The 22,564-nt window shown below is 36.5% G+C and overlaps 1 non-coding gene and 1 pseudogene across 1 annotated transcript; one reads left to right on the top strand and one right to left on the bottom strand.

Moving 5' to 3' along the window:
- Nucleotides 1-22,564, bottom strand: part of LOC139720844 (glutamate decarboxylase 1-like) — a 57,744-nt pseudogene that overhangs the window by 1,755 nt on the left and 33,425 nt on the right.
- Nucleotides 5,881-5,953, top strand: Trnat-cgu (transfer RNA threonine (anticodon CGU)). Its single transcript has one exon. It is a non-coding gene; the product is annotated as a tRNA-Thr (tRNA).

Here is a 22,564-nt window from a genome sequence, read left to right as displayed (position 1 = left end):
ATATTGAATGTGGCTCTATTCACACCTAACTGAACACACCAATATGACCACAAAGTTCGTTGACTTTCGAAAAATGGGGGAGGGGGGTGAGGATGGGAAAGAGGGAAGATGATTGGACGATTCCACGATGACGTGGTACTTTCACTCTTCCCACGTGATTTGCTTCCCAAAGCCTGTCAATCTCGTCAAGAAGGAAGTCGATGTCACTCTTGGTCGAAGCCGGATTCGAGACAATCATCCTGAAGAAGTTGACTTTGTTTTCCCAGCGGCTGGTATCCAACCATCACGGTGCCTTTGTTCATCATCTTCGCCTTAATTTCAGGAGCAACCTTCAACAAAGAAAGACACTGTAATCATTTCCACAGTCTCTGTACCAAAACAAAAATCTCTCGGTTCGGGAGTATCACACACAACCCATTCCTCCCCATACCTTGCAAATGAAACCATTCGTTTATGAAATTAGTGAAGTTGAGTTTGATCTCAGTTGTGAAAAAGACGCTAAGAACTACGAATCGTCTTGGAATCATCATCATCTAAAAGTAATGTGTAACATGGAAAGGCATAGAGTTACAGAGAGTCTACAACATCATCATCGTGCTTTTTGATTAGATCTTCTAAACTGTCCGTCATAAAGACGTGAAACATAGTACAATTTCTGTATCATATCACGTCCTCTGGGACTAGTTTCGAAAGCACGGTATATTTTGTAGACCCTGGGATAATCATTTTCTACTTAACTTACTTAATTGTGTGTACGTGTGCGTGTGTGCGTTTTTCAAACATCCTAAGAATATAATATTTCTCGTCTGGTAATCTGATGAAGATTTTTTTTTCCTCTCTTTGGCCCAGCCGCTGATATGCTCCACCCTTTAAAGGGGTGGTATAGTATCGGTTGAGGTGATGATTCAGCTTCTAACTTTTTACGAGATACTTAAAAATGACTTTATGAAATATGAAAGAGATTAAAATTCAAAGAGGCAATCAAAGTTCTATGTATATGAAAATTGGTTTTGAAAATGACTGAGTTATCCCAAAACAAAGTAAAACAAAGCGATCCTAATATTAAAGGTGAGTCCCACCTTTTATCAGGATCACTTTGTTTTGGATATCTTAGCCATTTCAAAACCAATTTTGATCTAATGAACTTTGAAAGCCTCTCGGAATTTTATGCTCTTTCATATTTCATAAGATGTTTATCATTATCTTAAAAAAATCATTGTCGAAAAACGTTGGAAACCTGAAGCCCCATCTCAGCCGACACGTTACTATCCCTTTAACTGAGGGAATGTGTGCGTCTTCATCAAAGCTGATGACATGTGAAACCACTGGACTTCTGAGTTTGAGCATTTGGTTAATACGAAATACAACATCAAAATCACTAATGACTATCGTTTTAGTTGATATGAAAACCAGCATCAAAATCATTACTGATAATCGATTGCAACCCTCCGTGGCATACCTTGTGAAGCTTTAGTTGCTTTTCTCGGCATGATTCCATCTCCCGTAGGCTTGGCGGAAAGTACCAGAAGCACACGTTGGTCAACTCGGGCTGTTGCGGTGGAGAAGAGAGAGCGAGAGTGAGAGAGGGAGAATGGACTTGAAAGAGGGGGAGGGTGGGGGCTCCAGTGTGGTGACGGAAAGAGAGCAGGTTGGGGATATAACATGATAGATGCAGTTGTAATTACCCTTTGACATCTTTGTCACATTCAGAAATCTTCCAAGAATATATGGACCAGAATTTAGTCCGGGCATCAGACACTCCGATTCTTTTTCTTTTAAAACATATTTTTCTTTTAAGACATATTTAGATATAACGTATTAGGTGCGATATATTTCTTGGATGTACTCATCGATAGATACGGTAATCAATTCTATGTAGATAGTTTGAGAGAATAGCAAATATTTTCGTATCCATGTGTTCTATCTTGACCATCAAACTTTATTACATGATGACATGATTAAAATCTATTGCACAGATTATAATTACATTCCGCTTCTCTGTTGGAGAGTACGTGTGTGTGCGTGTGGCGTCCTAGAAACACAAGCACCTAAATGTAAGATTTTATGGTAGACAAAGAATAAAACACTATAAATCAAGTGAAACGTGGTGGACTCAGTATTTCGCTAAATATTTCTCTCTCTTTTTTGTATTTCATTCACGACTGGCAATGTCTACCTAACCATGTTTTACCGAGTACTGTCTATACTGATGATGCATACAATGCACTACGAACCGAACACACGATTTTATTTCAGCATAACAAAATTTGCAATTGTCACTCCACGAATATAGAACTTTTTTGGTTTAGTATGTGAATGAGAAACCATTGAAAAGAGGAGGGGCTAAGTATAAATCCAATAAAAGGTACAAATGATCACATATAAACTAGATTCAACTCTCATATTCAATTTTCCCCTATCATGCTTATACTGGAATCCGTTTTGATGAATGTAATCTATAAAGTAATTACCGCCGACATTCTGAGAGTTGGGTAACATGACTACATGTTTGGGGCGAGTGCTGTCGTGTTTAGATTTAACGAGATTAATCCTTTGTGTGACAAAGACTTTGGACAGTGTGTTGGCCTATACAACACTACAGGGATTTCTGTGCTAATCGGAACTCTAAGCATGCAAAGGGTTACCTTACCTTCTCATACACCAACTCGAAGCCCTCCTTGGCTTTTACTCTGTCGACCAGATACCTGTGGAATAATACACAATCGAGCAAACCTTTGTGAATCTAGCAAAATAAAACTCAATTACATCTGATGATTTGAAATATAGGTTACGCCATACAAGATAGCCAATCACGAGAACTGCATAAAACATTATAAATATGTATTGCTGCAGAAGCTAGGGGCATTATCATCCGATGTCAAATACCAGTCAGCAATTGTATTTTTTATGTTCATATTGCATTAAACGTGGGTATGCATTGCAAAGCTGTGGAAAAAAAGAACGACCAATAATTTGTGACGCAACGGTTAAAAGTATTATGTTTTCAGAGTGTTTCGACCAACCAACGAATGATAAAGTAGGTGCCGTTTGTTGCTAACAATGTGTAGAATGTTCTAGCTCCTATATATTCTGAAAAGTTCTGATATGGGAAGGTCACAACTCTTCCGACCTCATCACAATAGGATATCAGTCCCTTCGGATAAAACATCAGGCATATTCCTTTTCCATCAGTCATCGATTTTATGAAAGTTATTTTTTTTTCTTCTAATAGCATAGGGTCCACCTACATTTTATGAAAACATCAACTTCCGAATGACTGTCTGATGTCAAAAGGCCTTGAGGAATGCATTGTATCGTAATATTACATATAATACTTATATAATTTGTAAATTTGAATAGGCTATAGGCTGAGAGAGAGGGAGAGAGAGAGAGAGAGCGATGGCGGGAGAGAGAAGAAAGGGATGAAGGGAGAGCGATCGTGGAACAGAGAATTCATCAAATTAAAATCAAATATGCCAATCGTAATAGATGCTTACATATTTCAGCTTATCAATTTCTCATGTAAACAATCGGCTCGACCGCGATCCTATTTCTGCTTCAAAGATATCCACAACCTAATCCGCAGTATGCATGTGTATATACTATGATGTACACGTAATGTTTCATAATACATAATCTACGATACACACACACACACATACACACAAACACACACACATGAATGCATATCTCAGAACTTACTGTGCTAGATCGAAAAGTTTGTTGACCTGTGTCTCATATCCTCTTGTTCCCTGTACAAAGATATAAACTTGGTTAATAATTTAGCACGTGAACTTCTCCATTATTCATCTATTTCTCGGTCATTCATCTATGACTAGAGATTATGATTCTTTCTGATGGGAAAATTCATGTTTTGCCCGTTGGTGGAAGAGAACATTTTTTTTCCCCAAGCGTTTATGCGCTTAGCGTCTTGTAGGGTCTATAGAGTACCAAAGTGAGATTTAATAGCCATTCAACACAATAGAAATTGGTTCCAAACAACCTCCACTTCCGGGTTCCATGAGCTAACAAGCAAAACAAAAAAAAAGGCCTTCAGTGCAACTTCTCGTTCAGGTGACAAGCAAAAAAAAAAAAAAAAAAAAAAAAAGTCTTCAGCGCAAAAACAAAGCTTTACTGCACTCACACTTCAAGGTTTCCAGGTATTTCTTTCTCTATGGGTGTCACTTACGCACATCCGGGGTAAAAAAAAATTGGGGGGCCTAAAGTGGTGACACCTTACGTATTCTTTTGTATGGTGCAAAAAAGTGGGGGACCCCCCCCCCCCCCCCCCCCCCCCCCCCCCGTTCCGCCGGCCGTGATGTGACATCATCACTCTGTTACTCTATGAACATAACGTAAGAGGCCGTATCAACGTACATCGAAGTAACCACGGACATAAACGCTCAAACTACTAGTAAGCGGAAAAAAGGCATACCAATCCTGACCAGTATCTTAATACCTTGGATCGCCAAGTCAGCCACAGCTTGAATACGTCCACGTGGCGCCCGCACTGAATCGTCTTGTCGCCCGTATCGAAGGACACGTCGTAATGCTTGTCCTGCTGGAACAGATAGGGGGCGCGCATCGAGTTACAGTCCTCAAGTAGACCCTGTGACCGATATTATGTTTGTTTCATGCAAAATAAAAGCGAGGATGAGAGAGACAGACAGACAGACAGCAGACGGACAGACAGACAGAAATGGGAAGGGGGGTTGGCAAAGAGAAAGAAGTTGAATTTCGAATGTAATTAATGATCATCTATCATGCATAACTATAATGTACATAATTCATTCATATACACTAATAATCAGAAGTGTGCTTTTTGAAATGAAAGGTGCTTACAGGGAAGCATTAATTCACATGATATTTGATCTCAAATGCCTGTAGAAACAAAATGAACGCAGACGTTCTTTCTCTGTAGAGCAATGGTAGAAATACACTTTAATCGAAACGAAATATTATTGTCAGACAAACAAATCACCCATCATAATGTATAGCAGAGCAGAGTATAGTAGAGAACCATGATGTTGAAAAGCAGATCATGCATAACACAATATTTTGCCATCACCTAAGTGATTTTTTTTTAATTTCAGCATGACGAAATCATAAAAAGGTTTACCATATTCTTATTATAAAGTTACTACCTTCCCCAAACTCTCCTCCCCCAAAAAACAAACAAACAAACAAACAAACAAACAATCAAATCAAATCAAATCAAAATGTGGCCAAGAGAAATAAGCCAGTTCGCAGTTCCACTTTGCGCATGAGCAGAAAAAGGTCATTCGTACCAACAGGCGCGTTGGTATTTAAATTCACTGAGATAAGGATTTGTGATGGAATGATTATTCATTCAATCCCTATAAATGGTGCTTGCCAGTACATCCACCTGACAGAAAAAATGGTATTTGGTAATATCAATAGAAAGAGATTGTTAATGCATTCAGTGCAAAGTAATGAAATGGATGCTTTTCCAAGTGTAATTTGACGGATCATTCTGGCCATCTGGTCTACACAAGTTCCTTCTTTGTTTGATCACGATTGATGATTCCATAATTTTTGACGTAAAGCATTTGCGCTGAAAACGAGTGCACATGCCCCTAACCGACTGAGAAAAAAAAAGAAAGGTCATTCGTACCAATGTGTCCATGAGCTAACTCCGAACTGGCTTATAATGCTTCCTAGGCTGCCCTTAAGGCTATCTCTTTATATACACAGAAAATATATCAACAACAATGTATAATTATTTACTTCAAAGGAATGATAACTATTGAATACACACTGTTATAGCTCAACTAAGAAAGTGCGCCTTACTAAGCTCGCAACTGCTGGGTAAACTAGCCTTTAATCAATATTGATAAGTATTCACACTGCGGCAACAAAGGCCTGGTGGCCAAGTGGTTACGGCGTCTGTCTCGTAAACAGAAGATCAAGGGTTCGAATCCCTTTCAGGCCTAATTTTCATTAAATTTTGCTCTTCTTTTTGCAACATGATATCATGCAGTTTTTTTTTTATTTGTTTGTTTGTTTGGTTGGTTGGTTGTCTGTCTGTCTGTTTTCCGATAAGATACAATAAGCCAGTTCGAGGTTACTTTTTGGGCATGAGCAGAGAAGGGTAATTTACACCAGCAGAGCATGTTGGTTTTTAAAATCACTGAGATAAGCATTTGTGATGCAATGATTATTCAAGTGATTCTTATAAATGATGCTTGCCACCACATCCACCTGACAGCAAAATTGGTATTCGGCAATATCAATAAAATTTAAAAAAATCGTTAATGCATTCAATGCAAAATAATGAAATGGATGCTTTTCCTAGTGTTGATTGCCGGATTATTCCGGTCATCTGGTCTACGCAAGTTCATACTTTATTTGAACATGACGGAAGAAATCCACAAATTGCTACGTCGGGCAAGTTTATACATTTTGTCGCATTGAAAACGAGTGAAATGCCAAACCAAGTGAGAAAAAAGAAAGGATATTTGAACCCATGTACACATAAGTTATCGTCAAACTGGCTTATTGTATTGCCATCCAGTACTCCTGAACATCGAGAGCTGTAATGACATGGTAATTTGACATTTTGTGCTTTTTCATTTACTGTGAAATATTTTTCTCCAAATCCCGATAATGTGATTTCCATATAGAGTAGTTAAATCTCAGATATATATCCGAATTATTTTCTGCAAAAGTAGTCCCTCAATTCAATCCTAACAAAGCGACTCGTTTCTTCACCTTTCAACTTCAAATTGACTTGCACATTAAATTTTAATAACACGGTAGGAAATTCGGTATTGGTCGAAAATGAAACTATTGCATACAAATCTAGATTGATATGACACGGATGATGTACAATCTCTTCTTTATGTGCATTCATATTTAGTGAAATTAATTCATGGGGGGAAAAGGGATAGACTGAAGTGAGGTTCCTCTTTAACCCTCGTCACTAACTGTTTTATTACATGTATTACATATCGATGACATTTTGATAATTATGGAGATGAGAAGGTTAATGATACAAATTCGAGCTGATAATACAGACGTACGTCTTCTTTGAGTATCACGGCAGCGCATTGCAAAGTGATTCCCATCATTTTGTGTGGATTCCACGTTACAGAGTTAGCCCTGAGAAAACAAAAAGAGATAGAGAGACAAAAACAGAGACTGAGGGCAATGATCATTGTTTTATGCGGTACGAAAATGGAACATCGAATAGGCAAGTTTGTTAGGTTGAACATGCCACTAATGCCAATTTTTATTCTTTGACAACACAAACAAAGTTAACAGCTATTTCTACCACAATGTCATGGATGCTCTCATCCCAATACATCCTAACTTTCTCATACTTCTAACTTAATATTATGGCAATGTGTTCCAACTGACAAAATTCAGGATGCAATAACCAATCGAATTCATACAGTAATTAACGCTGAAAAAGACAGTTTTATCAAATATCGGAGCTAACATGAGGCGGTTTTAATTCACTTATCTCTGATAAGATGACATCATCAACCTAAGAAAAATGTTATTCGTTTGTGCTCACAATTATCCAAAAAAAAATCACGTGTTTTTGGTCAATAAAATTTGGAAATGTGCATATCCCCAAAAGAAACCATTTTTGCAGGTTTATTGAAACTCTACGACACATTGAAACAATGGATTCAAGTTTTTTGTTTCGTTACGAATTAAAAATTTCTGCAGGTACACTGTATGAATGTGAGGCGTCACTTAATTCATTTATTCAAGCATGTGGTCACCACCAATTTCACTCCTTGCATATCAAACAGTAGAGTTCTGTAGCTTTCTTTCATCTCAGGTTCTATCTTTATTACACCGGTCTGTTCCATTCTCTATTATTATCTGCTAAATCTAAACTTGAATCTGGTGTGAAACGAAGCATTGTTTAAAATCAACAGCATTCTCCGTCGGATTCTATTGTTCATGATATCAGCTGTTAACAGATAATGTAAAGAACATGTAAAGAACAATTGCACCTCACAATAATGAATAAGACAACAGGAATACTATTTTACCCTGGTATTGATCAAAGAGAATAAAGCGGCGGGGATTATAGATTGCTAGCGATATCCTGGAAAGATCTCTGACTTTGAAGCATTACGGAGTGCAGCTCTTGGTAACTAATTACGACATGAAACGCCCCGGTACAAAAAGAAAGAGTAAAAAACTGTTAGACTTTGGAACAAACAGAACCTACGCACAGAATCCTTACATTCCTGTAATTAACCCAAAACTGTGTGGCCTTTCGTCCTTGAAATGTTTGCCATACCAACACGCACCTCTCAAAGGCGTGTCCATACTATTTTCAACCCTGCTTTTTGATACCCGCGCTCATTACACTGTAACAGAAAAAGATAAAATCTGCAATATTTCAAGGAAAAATCATGCGGAGTTTTAACACTTCCTGAATAACATCAGGCATTTAGGACCTATACATTAAATTGCTGTACTAAACAACAAAACGATACAAACGATCAGCAATGTACATTGTATATATCACACAATATACAAACTACGTTGCTTTTACACGCAGATGCATTATACTCACCGGTTGAGTCCCTCTAATTTGTGTCTATGCTTGCGTGACAGTAGAGCGCCCCCTCCCCATGCAGCCTACAATGTACGTTGAGGAAGAATCATCAATGAGAAATCAACATTGTAAAAATTTCACTCGCAAAGCTGCCAGCATGACTAATAGATAGCTTGTGATGTTTTTTTCTGGCATATCTTGACCCGTGGCAAGCGCAGAGATGAGTTAAAAACGGTTTTTGGTTGAAAACCCTGAACTTTGCTGCATCATGTACAATACGTATTCAAACTATTCAGTTTCCACACGGTCAACCTCTTGTTGAGTTTTTTTTTTTTTTAATCTTGCGCCAATGAGTGAAATGCGCGCAAATTTTACACACAATATTCTACGGAGAGGAAATAAACGTGACACACAAAGGGTTAATAAACTCGAACACGTGGTGTACCTCTAAAACTACAAACGTGTATCAAAAACGTCTGTGAATCCTTACAATGTTGTTTGTGAATTAGGTCATGAAGAGGTTTCAGTATATTATGAATTCATGAAGACATACAATCAACGCGATCAAGTACAATGTAGGTCCCCTACCCTGTGAGGTTACTATATTTGCTTTACTATAATTACAAACCGGAGATTAAAAAAAGAAGAAGAAATAGCCATTAAAGATGTAAAAACATGAGAAGGTCTGAGCAAATAAAACCAAGGAGGTATCCTCTCATACCTCCTTGATAAAACATACATATCTAATACTATACAACAGACATGCAGGAAGCCAGGAACAAGAGGAAGCTATATTCTATAAACATGATGTAATAAAGCGATGTTTCTATCAGGATGACATATCCTACTCTTACTGAAATGTATATACGAATATACAAAGTATTTCCACGGGATATATTCTCATAGGGCCTATTTTTCCCAAGTCTACGAATAAAAATACCTGAGAAGGTATGGTAGCTTGGAAATGAAGGAAAGCCATAGGAAAGGTACGATGTAATCAGTATTTGACAGACATAATTGTTATAAGCTTATTGGCCATTCACAAGTTAAAACAGTTCCTGAACTGTCAATATATTATTGATATGCAAATAATGAATTGAATTGAATAACAATTTGCCATACAGTATGCACGGCCTACATGAAATCATGACATTTTCTTCTTTCTTTCTTTTTCTATCTATCTATCTATCTATCTATCTATCTATCTTTACAAAATGTCTACAAACGTACGTCAACGTGCATCCATAGGTTGTACTTTGTACAGATATCTGCAATTTTGTTGATGGGATCGTAGGCTCCAACGACAGTCGTTCCGGCCGTAGCGTTAACGAAGAACGGTTTGTCTCCCTGTGTAGACAATATAAAATATCACGTTATTTAATCATAATCAAACATTAACTTAGCTGTACCTTACGCTGATACATCTCATCGATAGCAGATAACAACTTTGGCTGACCAAAACGTGTTATTGGACCAAACACCAATCACTTTTGAAGTCAAAATCGCCAAACAGTGATCTTTCACATCGAACAGTGACTTTCAGGCACTCTTAGTGACCAGAGGAGACAATTGAATAAGATGGATCACATCCCTCTCAAATTCTGATTTAAGCCAACATAAATTTCTGGTTTCTGGGAAAATTAAAAACATGCCAGGTGAGATTGTCACTGAAAATCACGCTGCGAGTGGCAAAAAATGAAGGAAGGCTTAATCATTTGGCATTTTCCACTTTAATCTCGAAATTTCGAAGAGCTTAGCTCATAGAATTAAAAAACGAAGTATTCTCGTATTCAATAACAGTTTACTGGTCTCATATATTTGCATCACTTCTTCATTACTCATCTTTCACGAATACTGCTGCAACCAGAGAGTGAATGGTCGATACGTTTAAGTTTATAAAGCTCTTCTTTTTTTTTTTTCGTGTTTGTATGCGCTGAAATCGTTTCCAGCCAATTCCGCAGCAGGGCGCCAACTTCCGTCAGCAACCGCTCATACTCACTCTCCCGATCGCCTGCTGGACTTTGTTCTCTAGATCTTCGGCGTTCATCTTACCCCTGAATGATGGGTGAAGAGTAAGACATTGATTCTTAGTTACATTTATCGCACATGGGTCGACTCTGAAACCTCCAGATATTGGTTCAAGAAAATCAAGATGGTTCAAAGAAATATTACACGCCTGATGCACTCAAGAAATACTGGAATTTTAAACAAGCTCAAGATTTTCCCGAGTACATTTTGAAAAATTAGTATTCCATGCTTATTTTGCCGTTTCTGAATAACGGTTTCTTGCCTTGGGGAATTGTGAAAAATCACACAAAAAAAAATAATTTCCAAAATACAAAAATGGGTTATTTGTTCAGTTAAAGTAGCCGCTTTTTATTTACACACGAATTATTCACTTCTTCGTAGACAAATTCCTTTAAGGTTGCTGATTTGTTTTATACAACTTAGGCACATTTATGTATCAATAATCTGCCAACGACTTGCCTGACATATATCATTTACACATAAATATGTTTTAGAAAAACTTTTCAGTCTATGCTTACCCCACAAGCACGGACAAGACAGACATTCATTTCACATTCCATGTACTCTTAGCTCAATAAGATAACAATAATAATGATAGCAATAATTGTTTTCACCGTATACAAATTCTGGAATGATCTTCCCCGAGATTTTAATAATCAGATGTTCTTCTCTGTTCATTTTAAAAGAAAAAATTTAATCTATGCTGCTCAATAATCAAAAATTGCCTGACTACAACCCTTTAACTTGTTAATTTACATTATCATCTCTTAATGCATGGCGGATCAATATATATTGAAGTGTAGGCCTACGCTTGCTTTACCTCTGGTCTCAGCGTTCATGTTCCCATAACTATTGATCTTTACACAAGTTCTCATATACTTACACAAGCTCTCATATACTTTGAATGTGTTACAAATTTGATGGAAGATATGCTCGTATACTTGCGTACTGTATTATGTATTTTTACACTCAATTTTTACTCTTTTATTTTTGTTTTATTTGTTCTGTTTTTGCATTTTGTTCGACATTGGAGGTTATATCAACATCAGCAACCAAACGCATGTCCAATGAGCCACGCTCCTCCAATCAACCAAACTACATTCAACCCTTAACCCTCCCCCACCGACACCCCCCCCCCCTACCCTTTACAAACATCAGTGTTAGAAGTTGAAGAAGTTGGCGCCTTGACAACTCGCCTGTCATCCGTCTCCACAAGGATGAGGTTGTCTGTTCCGATGCCGAGTATGGCAGCGGCCCGCTTGATCGAGAAGTGGCTCTATCGGCGTGGCATGAAAACGAAAACAGCAAACACAGTTATTCCTGATCGAGAGGCTTGGTAAAGATGACATCTTCAATGACCTACCTACATGATTATTCAGAAAGCACTAAGATGCACCAATGTACATACTTTAATGTGCATAATAAAATACGATGCTGCGATGCCTTACAATCTCACGTTGGTTGGTTGTGTCATGGACGGACACTCTACAGAATAAAAGTTAAATATAAGTATAGTTCAATCGCTTTGTAAGATCCAGGAGCCCTCAACATAGTCATGATTCTGTGACTCTATCGCATTAGTTAGGCTTTGTTGCATTCTCATGCAAGTAGGCTTATGCAGTCTGCATTGATATGATAATCACGATGATGCGTTAAACACGAAGGGTACAACATACGTAATGCACGCTAATACATCACACCGCGACGAATTCAATTCAATTCAATTCAATTCTTATTTTCATCAAAGAAGGAAAAAAGAAAAAAAATGTCAAAGAAGAAAAACCCATGAATTCGTGTTCACTAACATGGATGTGCATATATAATGATAACAGCCCAAGCAGAAAAAAAAAATCAGTGAGGTAGAGCGTACTGATTACAATAAATGCATATTTCTTTTTTCTTGCAAAATCACGTCGCATATTTGTATATATAGCTAAATATATCTAACACTCTACAGTCGTCCCTCTGTTTCATATCTCAATCTTAATCAACCAGGGATCGATCATCTCATCTAATATCTCAGCTTATCGTGGGAAAGAGGGTCATGGAACGGCAATGTTTCACCGCAACTAGTTGGTATACAACATTCAACTATCAGTCATAGTTCAACTTTCAGAGCGGTCAAGTACTTCTGTTGTTGTTTGCTTGTTTATCCGTATATTTCTTTCTCTTCGCTTACATGTTCCGATGTAAACATGACGAGGTTTGGCATTCCAGTCATTCCACGGCGTTTGCAAGCTGGAAAGAATTTGTGTCTTGCAGCCAGCACGGCATACAGGTTGCACACGGCACCACCTGTTCACAGAGAAAGAGAAAGGGGAGAAAGGGACGGAGGAGAAGACATGAAACGTATTCCGTTGCTGTTGGTGCAGATATGTTTCTACAGGAACGAAAAAGATTTTTTTTTTTTGAAAGTGGTCACGTCAATCCTTTTGTCACTGCATTACACGTGCTTTGTCGTATCGTTCGTACTGACGTTATGGATGCCTCTTTCGGGTGAAATGACACTAATATAATGTCGTACGACCGTATGTTAGAATTGAGATCGAATTAATGGGAATTTATACCCCAATATACAGATATACAATTGGATTCTGTGAATGTAGTATACAGTGTTATTAGTAAATAACGTTTTTCAAACGTATGAGTATATACAAACAGTGATAGTTCTTGTTTATAGTTTTTCCATAGCATCGTAAAAGAGCACTTGACTTGCCTCCATTACAAGCTAGGACGAATGATATCCCCCAATTTATTTATTTATTTATTTATTTATTTATTTATTTATTTATCTATCCATCTATTTATTTATTGTGAATCTTTATACAGAGTGACCTGATCAGCATGAAATATACATATATAAACAGCAAAAGATGGACAAAGAATATTCAAAACGACATAAGGTAGACACAAAATAAATAAATAAATAAAATTATACAATCATGCAGATTTAAAATAGACTAACTGCCGGTCTTCCTCAGGGCTCTGTTGTTGGTTAAAATCCATTGAACATCAACATCATCAACAACAACAACAACAACAAATCATTTTGTTTAAAAATAGATACTTATGACAAATTAGAAACGAGACACATAATACAGTTAAATATAAAAACTAAGTGAACGTACATGTACAAATATCTGGAAATACAATAAATCAAATTAAATGGACGTGGAAACATCTAGAATAAAAAGGAAATGATTCAAAATCACGTATGGCGACTGCCACTCAAACTATAACATTGTGGAAACGAAACATACGACATATATCACATCACATTTTAAACAGAAGTAAAGGTTATGTGTATTTTGCATCCCCCCCCAAAAAAAAAAAAGTGGAATACTTTCTGTGCTGTCTCTAGATTATTCTACGGTGACAAATCGAATCGTTGTAGCTTTCTCATAAGGTATGACAGCACATGGATTAAAACAACAACAACAACAACAACATAATTGCTTTTGAACGGATAGTCCTAGTCTCCTTCACCTGCATTTATGTGTTCTACTAATATTTCTGCATTTATCAAATCCATAATTGTAATCATTTTGTTTGGGGTAAACTTAGCCAGATTATTTCTTCTTCTTCTTCTTCTTCTTCTTCTTCTTCTTCTCCTCCTCCTTCTTCTTCGTCTTCTTCTTCTTTTTTTTGCAGTAGCATTATGTTTTATGTATGATCGATCGTGTACTCAATATGTTAGTAGGACCTATAGTTTAGTGAGTAGGCCTACTAACAAAAAGAGTTTGTCATTTTACATATCAAAATGAGAGGACATGTGCAGTGTTTCTAAACGTGATCAAATATACGCCATGCATTCAGAATCTTTGTAAAGGACCATCCATCTCTATTGACATATTCCGGCGTCGATAGCAGCATAATAGGACTGTCTTCAACATTATTCCCTACTGTGAATTCCGGTAAGAGTATTTTGGTGTAAATATTCTGGTAGGACCTATATGTTGAACTTCTAGGTAATAGCCCGAGAAACGAAAGGCGTGAATTCTGGCCTACAAACAACTCGCCTTCCAAATTTCCTATTTTCCAATTTACATAATTGCCTAGACACAACACCTGCTACCACTTTTCATTACAGTTCAAGCTTTTTCACTTTTTTACCAATGTTGAATCGAGTGGGTGAAATGTCCAAGAATATAGTTGAAAAAGTGGGCAGCCTTTAATCTGACAGATAGTCAGTGAGACAAACAAGCTGTCATTTTCATTTTTGAAGAAATGCATTTATAGTTTTGATTAATCAAAAGGTGTTCTAATCTCTCGTTTCAGTACAACTTGCCCTCTGTGGTAAAAATGCCCCCATTCTGTTTCGATCATTTTTTTTCTCTTTTAATTGCTCAACAACAAAAAAGCAAAGCACGATTTCCATCGAGAACATAATACAAATGAGCATAAACACACAATTTCAGTGAAACAGCTTTTACAAAGCTGCATAACAAAAGAAGCACCAGTTAAAGGGGTCAGTTGCATAACATCATATTATATAATTGCGTATTATATAATATAATGTTATGCAACTGACCCCTTTAACTGGTGCTTCTTTTGTTATATATATATATATATATATATATATATATATATATGCATAACAAAAGTATATACACTGCAAAAAGTCCGGTGTTAAATAGTGAACACCGAGCTGGTGTTAATTTTTCGGTGCTCATTTATGGTGTTAAATTAACACCTCCGGGTGTCATTTCCAAATTTTAAACTGTTTTTTGAAGAGTTTCTTAGTAACTGCACTTCTTGTTGATTTTTTATTTAATCAAGACGATCAAGAATTTTACATTAAAATACTAGATTTTTGAAAAAATGTGAAAATAAATTTACACCAAAGTAACACCAGCTGGTGTGGTCTCTTATTGAAGCTGGACGGGTGTTAAACCATTGATATTAACACCAACAAATATCAAATCAACACCATGTGGTGTCATTTTTTAATTGACACCAGTACAGTGTCAAAATAACACCAGGTATAGCGTCAAATTAACACCACGAAGTGTCAGGTGAACACTTTTCAACACCATCACAGTGCATTTTTAACACCTGTGGGTGTGGTCCTTTATTGAAGTTTGATCGGTGTTAGATTTAACACCCGTGGTGTTAAATCTTTACAGTGTGCCCTCTGTGGTAAAAATGCCCCCATTCTGTTTCGATCATTTTTTTTCTCTTTTAATTGCTCAACAACAAAAAAGCAAAGCACGATTTCCATCGAGAACATAATACAAATGAGCATAAACACACAATTTCAGTGAAACAGCTTTTACAAAGCTGCATAACAAAAGAAGCACCAGTTAAAGGGGTCAGTTGCATAACATCATATTATATAATTGCGTATTATATAATATAATGTTATGCAACTGACCCCTTTAACTGGTGCTTCTTTTGTTATATATATATATATATATATATATATATATATATGCATAACAAAAATATATACACTGCAAAAAGTCCGGTGTTAAATAGTGAACACCGAGCTGGTGTTAATTTTTCGGTGCTCATTTATGGTGTTAAATTAAGACCTCCGGGTGTCATTTCCAAATATAAAACTGTTTTTTGAAGAGTTCCTTAGTAACTGCACTTCTTGTTGATTTTTTATTTAATCAAGACGATCAAGAATTTTACATTAAAATACTAGATTTTTGAAAAAATGTGAAAATAAATTTACACCAAAGTAACACCAGCTGGTGTGGTCTCTTATTGAAGCTGGACGGGTGTTAAACCATTGATATTAACACCAACAAATATCAAATCAACACCATGTGGTGTCATTTTTTAATTGACACCAGTACAGTGTCAAAATAACACCAGGTATAGCGTCAAATTAACACCACGAAGTGTCAGGTGAACACTTTTCAACACCATCACAGTGCATTTTTAACACCTGTGGGTGTGGTCCTTTATTGAAGTTTGATCGGTGTTAGATTTAACACCCGTGGTGTTAAATCTAACACCGATGTTTTTACAGTGTGCCCTCTGTGGTAAAAATGCCCCCATTCTGTTTCGATCATTTTTTTTCTCTTTTAATTGCTCAACAACAAAAAAGCAAAGCACGATTTCCATCGAGAACATAATACAAATGAGCATAAACACACAATTTCAGTGAAACAGCTTTTACAAAGCTGCATAACAAAAGAAGCACCAGTTAAAGGGGTCAGTTGCATAACATCATATTATATAATTGCGTATTATATAATATAATGTTATGCAACTGACCCCTTTAACTGGTGCTTCTTTTGTTATATATATATATATATATATATATATATATGCATAACAAAAATATATACACTGCAAAAAGTCCGGTGTTAAATAGTGAACACCGAGCTGGTGTTAATTTTTCGGTGCTCATTTATGGTGTTAAATTAAGACCTCCGGGTGTCATTTCCAAATATAAAACTGTTTTTTGAAGAGTTCCTTAGTAACTGCACTTCTTGTTGATTTTTTATTTAATCAAGACGATCAAGAATTTTACATTAAAATACTAGATTTTTGAAAAAATGTGAAAATAAATTTACACCAAAGTAACACCAGCTGGTGTGGTCTCTTATTGAAGCTGGACGGGTGTTAAACCATTGATATTAACACCAACAAATATCAAATCAACACCATGTGGTGTCATTTTTTAATTGACACCAGTACAGTGTCAAAATAACACCAGGTATAGCGTCAAATTAACACCACGAAGTGTCAGGTGAACACTTTTCAACACCATCACAGTGCATTTTTAACACCTGTGGGTGTGGTCCTTTATTGAAGTTTGATCGGTGTTAGATTTAACACCCGTGGTGTTAAATCTAACACCGATGTTTTTACAGTGTGCCCTCTGTGGTAAAAATGCCCCCATTCTGTTTCGATCATTTTTTTTCTCTTTTAATTGCTCAACAACAAAAAAGCAAAGCACGATTTCCATCGAGAACATAATACAAATGAGCATAAACACACAATTTCAGTGAAACAGCTTTTACAAAGCTGCATAACAAAAGAAGCACCAGTTAAAGGGGTCAGTTGCATAACATCATATTATATAATTGCGTATTATATAATATAATGTTATGCAACTGACCCCTTTAACTGGTGCTTCTTTTGTTATATATATATATATGCATAACAAAAATATATACACTGCAAAAAGTCCGGTGTTAAATAGTGAACACCGAGCTGGTGTTAATTTTTCGGTGCTCATTTATGGTGTTAAATTAACACCTCCGGGTGTCATTTCCAAATATAAAACTGTTTTTTGAAGAGTTTCTTAGTAACTGCACTTCTTGTTGATTTTTAATTTAAACAAGACGATCAAGAATTTTACATTAAAATACTAGATTTTTGAAAAAAATGTGAAAATAAATTTACACCACAGTAACACCAGCTGGTGTGGTCTCTTATTGAAGCTGGACGGGTGTTAAACCACTGATATTAACACCAACAAATATCAAATCAACACCATGTGGTGTCATTTTTGAATTAACACCAGTACAGTGTCAAAATAACACCAGGTACAGTGTCATATTAATACCACGAAGTGTCAGGTGAACACTTTTCAACACCATCACAGTGCATTTTCTACACCTGTGGGTGTGGTCCTCTATTGAAGTTTGATCGGTGTTAGATTCAACACCCATGGTGTTAAATCTAACACCGATGTTTTTACAGTGTAAATACTAAATATATACTATATAATATATATATATATGTATATGTATGTATATATATATATATATATATATAAACTATATACTATATGTGTCACAAAACTGCATAACAAAAGAAGCACCAGCTAAAGGGGTCAGTTGCATAATGTTACTGTGATATACTCCCGAACAATAGCAAAGAAAGGATGATTTCAGAGGGAAAAGTCCTTCCTCTCCCTCCCCTCTCTCACCTGGTGCAAAGACGCCATCACCGTCCTTGAAGCCCACAATCTCCCTCATCTTTTTCAGCGTGGCTCTTTCCATCAAGACAAACACTGGGGCGATCTCATACGTGAACCTGGATGAAAACCGAGAACCATGGTAATGAGTGTTGGCAATACAGTTTCATAACCATGTTATCTCTTTAGTCACGATATGCTGCTGAAAAAAATCCGACACACTAATTGGGTACTGAAGTGGTTGGAATACCATATATCCAAACAATGAATGGAACATGGAAAAATACCTATAATTATTGTTATTTCCACTGCTATTGCAGATGTCATCATAGCTATTATCGTGATTGAACAGTCATCTCGCAACAAGACCGCTCGGCGAAAGACTATTGGGGAAACACAGGTCAATGCATTGGCTCGCAAACCCATGTTGTCGAGTTCGTGAGGAGCAGTTGTCCTTAAGATATAGTAGATAATAGATAGATAACTGAGCAAATATTAAAGGTACAATGTATTGTTTACCATTGGGAGCAGTAATTTAAAAAAAAATATTTCAGTTATCACATTTGATGCATATGTGTAGGTCAGTTGTATCACAAAACAACCTATACCATAAGCATTTCGCAATAATGCCTATAGTTGATATCACTATTTGCCTCAATCAACCACAACTGTCGACTTTATTGGTCTACGGTTTATTCTAGAAGCAAATTTATTATAGCTATTTTTCACATTTTGTATACTTAACAACATTTAACACTGATTATACTGATTAACATTTTAACATTGGTTGTTTTTCTCCGTAACTCACATTTTTAGAGTTATTTTGAAGCACTAAAGCTGGGTTTTTGTTTCATCTGCAAATAATGGTAAAGAATGCTTTCAATGAGTAGATCGAGAGGATTATATATGAAATACAAAACAAATAACCAAACCTTACTCTGGGTACATAAAAATCTCTGAAATAGCAATCTAAAAAACTAACCAACTCTCTTCATTCTTGATCGGAGAATCATGTCTTTCATTTTCGGAATATCTGAATGAAACCTAAATTTCTCAGCCTGCTCCATTGTCTTGCATCAGACAAAATCTTTTATCGTATTTCAGAAGGTCAAACATTCTTAGGAATACACTGTAAACGCCATGAATATTGAGACTGCGAAATACTGTGTCGTATTTTTACATGACCGCATATTAGCTCTGACGAATTTTGTAAAGACATCTTCTTAAGAAACTTTCTAAAGGGACAGCTTTCCTCTGCTTAAAAGGAATGAAATAGTTGGTTGAGATGGACGATTCAGATTTTAGCTATTTGCGAGATAATCTCAGAAACCACTTATGAAATATTAAAGAAAAAAAAATTCTACCAGGAGGTATTAAAATTTATTTGATGAAAATCAGTTTTGAAATGGCTGAGATATACGAAAACAAAGTAATCCTATAGGGAAACCTAAAGACCTATCTTAACAAAAACTATACCATTCCTTGAAAATAGCTAAGACCTTGTACCTAACAGAGAGGCTGGGGAGAAAGATTAAGTCCCGAGTTTGAACACAGAAATAAAGGGAAACATGTATGCAAAAGTAATCAATGAACCGAATCCTCAAACTACATAATTGTGTTATCTTCAAGGTTGACACAGGTCTGATATTCTACGACTTCAAAGATTTTGGCCGAGTATCCATGATACTGAGAAGGAACCAGCATGGCTCCTAGCTGATACACAGTTATTAGTCCCCAAATTCTCAGCCAACGCATTGCTACTGTACAAAGTAATCGATGTATCGTGCGCGCAAATCGCAGACGACAGTTCGATGCGTACGTATCGGCAGACAGAAACTGGATGGAAATTGCTGGATAATGCGAATAATGAGAGATGTACACGTTTGGTTGAAGCCTTAGAGACGTAGGTAGTCAAACCTCTTGAGAATGTTTGTCGACTTTGGGCATCATGTCATGCACTGGGGCACGGCGATGACATTTTGACCATTTCGAAGGTAAGGCGCGTGGTAAAAAGTACAGGCATGCGTATTTGACACATTAAACCCCATCCCAACTTCTTTCGTCAACCGATCTCGAGAAGGAACAAACTAACAAAAACACATTAAAAAGGACAAACACAGAAACAAACAATACAACTAACATTCCTTCACTTTCTGTCACAAAATACCTTCGATTATCTTCACCAGTACGAAAAAATGAATAAACAAATGAAGCAAAATGACACGAGGAAGCCTTATAAAACACTAAAATTGGTCTATATCGTCATATGCAGCATCACTTTCACCCTTGTGATAGTACCATTAAAGCGGTTCATTTCATGTCTGCCGGAATGAAATAAGATTGAATTAGACAGAACATCGACGAAATCAAGGCAAACGTAGTTTGTTGCAAGAAAATAAAATGAAGAAGGACTGGAAGGATAAAGTGAAGAAGAGGGAGGGATTTCTGGAGGTACAGAACATGAGCCGAGTTGAGTTTAGTTTATTCTATTTCACCATTTTTCATTTACTTCAGCCAATGACTATTCTTCTGTGAGTCCGAGTAGTATAATCATACAATTACAAAAATACACTTTACACATAGTATAGCAAAAAAAAAAAGAAACAGAAGCAAAATATGCAGAATTATATACCTTAAACGAAAGGAAATTAGACTAACTAAAGATTAAAGTTACTCATCAGAACTCGAAGAAGAAGGGGAAAATATACGATCTTAGCGTTCAATGCAGTAAATTTCTACAGATATACCGGTAGATTTGTAAATGATCCCACATAACTTGTTGTCTTACTCGTTTATTTCGCTAACATGGCGAAAAACAACTGACACTTACCGACATTATACGTGCACACTAACAGTCACACAAACAAACACACACACACAAACACACACACACAGAGGCAGGTGATATTATTATACAGACAAGTTATAGTCGTTGCTGGTTGCAAATATATCAAACTCTTCACCTTCAATTTGAGTTAAAATCAAAGAGTGTTCTTTAGTCTCTATAGATATATAGATTAATATAAAAATAGATATTTGTATAACTATGTTATTGGTATACTGTTGTATTTTTATTCGAGTGATCCAACTTTTTACAAGCTCCGCTTTTTAGCAAATCACTCTTGTCTATTGTTGTAATTATTCTGTTTTCCATTGCAAAAAGTGCATCGTTTTTCAAATTATATGATAATCCGCGCACATAGTTTGTATTACACTTTACGACTTTTTTTTTCTTCAAATTGTCCAACCATATAATTTGACAAATGTGTACTTTGTATTGTGTATTACTTTTTGTTTGATGGATGGAAATAAATTATAATTGAATTTAATTCAATGATTATGGTATGATATACTAGCAACGGATAGTAATGCGTAAATGTATGCATTACATACAATATCATCTAAAACACAAAGGTGATTCTATTCTGAAACTTGATGGGTTGATTGCAATTATTAGTTCACATTCTCCCTTAACAGTTTGGAATTCCCTATCGTGTCACTGAGAACCTATATCAGCATATCAGAAGAAGAAAATAGAAGAAACAGAAAATCGATTCGCTGAGAGTAATATCTTGCGAAAGTAAGCAAGATGGATGCGAGCAATCATTGGTGGACGTAAGCCTCCATGGATCACCTGCAAAGGATTCTCGCCGGTATCCGTTGTGATATGACTATCGATCAATGATAAGCACTATGGAAGAGCGATATGTACGGAGTCACGTGTTACGGTGAGCAGAGTACACGGGCAGCGCTGACTGGGAAATAAGTGCTGACGAATAGCAAGGGGAATCGGTGGCAGCAGCAGACAGTGCGACTGTTGCGGCGGCCTAGTGTCTCAATCTCGGCGGGATAATGCCTAATATAGATCCTACCAACTTTTTGTTTAGCCTCCATGGGAAATTGATCAAAAGACTCGGGCAGTTATGTTGAACTGATGACGGCTTGCAACTTGAAATACTGTGAGGGCGTTCTCCTATGAACTCTGCTTATACTTTTCATGATCCCTTTCAAATTGCAATGGAAGAACAGAAATGAGAAATCGCGTCGAAATGGTTCTGAATTGAATTACAGTATTAGCCGACGTCAATCTAAGAACTTTTGGATGGTTA

Source organism: Diadema antillarum, unplaced genomic scaffold, assembly GCF_040938485.1.
Source record: "Diadema antillarum isolate AM-2024a unplaced genomic scaffold, OU_Dant_1.0 scf00000134, whole genome shotgun sequence".
Taxonomy (NCBI): domain Eukaryota; kingdom Metazoa; phylum Echinodermata; class Echinoidea; order Diadematoida; family Diadematidae; genus Diadema; species Diadema antillarum.
Note: the sequence above shows the minus strand (reverse complement) of the source record. Positions and strands in the feature narration are given on the sequence as shown.